Raw genomic sequence first — 2,182 nt, 5'->3', positions numbered from 1 at the left:
TGGGCATACATCCCTGACTTGAACAGACAGAAAGTCATTTTGGGTTTTGTTTTGAGCCTCCTCAGCCCAGCGGCTCTTGCCCTCCCCGCGGTCTCTGTATGTCCAGGCCGTGCAGGTGGAGGGTTCCCTGGAGTTCCAGGCCCCTCTGTCCAGCTCCCTGACCATGGGGCTGTGGCTGAGGAGGGTCCCGCCACCTCCCAGCCGGCGGAGTCCTAGTGCCTGAACCTGGGCATGGCTCGACGGGCCCTATGGACTGGCCGACCACCGCAGGTCCTTTCCTAATAAATCATGGGATTGAACTTCAGTTAGATATGGTGGAATATGCCAACGAAAAACTGGGGAGCTTCATCAAAGATAGTGATACCTCTGATAAGCAATTCCTAGACTATCCCTCTAAGAGGGAACAGGACAAGGCTAACTCATCCTGATCTTATCAAAATAATTATAAGGACAAGTTAGCAAAGGTCCCTGCTGTGAACGAAATCATCTGTCCTTCTCAAGATGAAGACACTCCAACATGCAGGCTAAAATTTGAGTTCTGTGAACCTGCTTTTATGATTGGTAAATGCCTCCAGATAGCATCTAGCAGCCATCGGCATGATTGAACTTATTGTGGAGCCACAGTTCAGAAAGACCATGGAAACTATGTGAAAATATTATTAAGAATTGGAGGCATTTTAGTCAGACCTACAGAGGATCAGTTAAACACAAATTATGCAAACTTGGCAAAACACTTGAGAAAGTAAAAACACACTTGCTATTTCATTTGCTCCACTTGTTCAACAGGTAAGAATGATAATGGCAAACTTGAGTCAGTGGGAACCCCCACCCCCACCCCATGTACTGTCAGGAATCTTCAGGACCTGACGAGCATTTGCATTGGACACACACACTTAGAAATCTCATAAATGATGAAATGTAGACCAAGGGGATTCCTCAAAGGGTTCCTCCAAAAAGGAGATGGAAGAGAGTTAAAGAATTAACGCGTGTTTGTGGAAAATCAGTCTATTCCTCAGGCTCTAGACAGTGAGGAGGATGAAAAAATGTGAGAAAGATCACAGTGAAGCCATGAAACCAGAGCAGGCTCTTCAAAATTTACAGAGGGAAGAAAAAAATCACTAAGCTGCCCCTCCCTATATATTTAAAAGTTTACTTGACACATTTTAGAGAAAAATAACTTAGCTCAAGAAGAAAGAATGCCTACTGTTAATTCCTTTGGTCTTGAAAATGTATCATTTATTAGGAGTTAAAAAAGAATATTATTTCTTTCAGGGCGAATTGTAGTGGAAAAGTATACCATGTTTCTGTCTCACAAACAAAAAATAATGAATTCAGTGCTTTAAAAGAATTTCTTTTATAAAAACAAATTTTCTTTAAATATTGAAAAAAATGTCTTTTTAACTCTGATTTGAAAGTGGAATGCAGCAATGGTCAAGACTGTACTGTAAATCTTATTCTGATTCCTAATAAATTTGTAGTGGTGAGGAATAAATTCAGTTTTATATATGGTTAAATAATGGTTAAATATATGTAATCAGATTTGAATTGCATTTGTTTAAATTTCTGGTGGAATAATTTTCTTATCTAATAAGGAAATCAAATGCTTTATAAACCTATTTACTTTACTTTTGTTGCAATCACTATCGTTGAGTTGCTGTAGATGTGTTCCAGGCAATATATGAGTGCAATAACAATAAGTATATTAAATAATTTAGCTCCAAAGAAAAAGAAAAGAAGTTTCATGGAATTCAACAGCCCTGCTGTTTTTTTGCTTTTGAATCCATTGCCCAAAATATATGAGGAAAATAACTGCTTTTCACATAGAGATCTTAAGAGCACAGTGAGTGAATATTAAAGTAAAAGATTATGCTTACTACAGCTCTTAATTTCTATGGATCCTTTACAATTCCAGTCTATATAAATAATGAGGTTTTCTTACTCTCTGGGAGTTTTACAAGATGGTATATTTAGGATTGTTTTTTCTGTAGTCTATTGTATAAAGTACGTAGTAAACAGCCATCATTCTATGTTATTTTTTATATCCCAGATCATGAAGGAATAAGTATGAGTCACTGCCACCTCTTGGATAGCTTTTATTAGCACGGCCAGAGGAGATCTGTTCAGGAGATGCACTTTAGCAAATGGAACTTCTTTTCATCTGAATATCCATCTTTGACAAGGT

General features: G+C 38.2%; 1 pseudogene; it reads left to right on the top strand.

Annotated features, from left to right (window-relative positions):
- The first annotated feature begins 248 nt into the window (after positions 1–248).
- Positions 249–1,177, top strand: LOC143665173 (protein-L-isoaspartate O-methyltransferase domain-containing protein 1-like; annotated as a pseudogene).
- Positions 1,178–2,182: the final 1,005 nt, after the last annotated feature.

The sequence above is a fragment of the Tamandua tetradactyla genome, chromosome 21 (genome assembly GCF_023851605.1).
Source record: "Tamandua tetradactyla isolate mTamTet1 chromosome 21, mTamTet1.pri, whole genome shotgun sequence".
Taxonomy (NCBI): Eukaryota; Metazoa; Chordata; class Mammalia; order Pilosa; family Myrmecophagidae; genus Tamandua; species Tamandua tetradactyla.
Note: the sequence above shows the minus strand (reverse complement) of the source record. Positions and strands in the feature narration are given on the sequence as shown.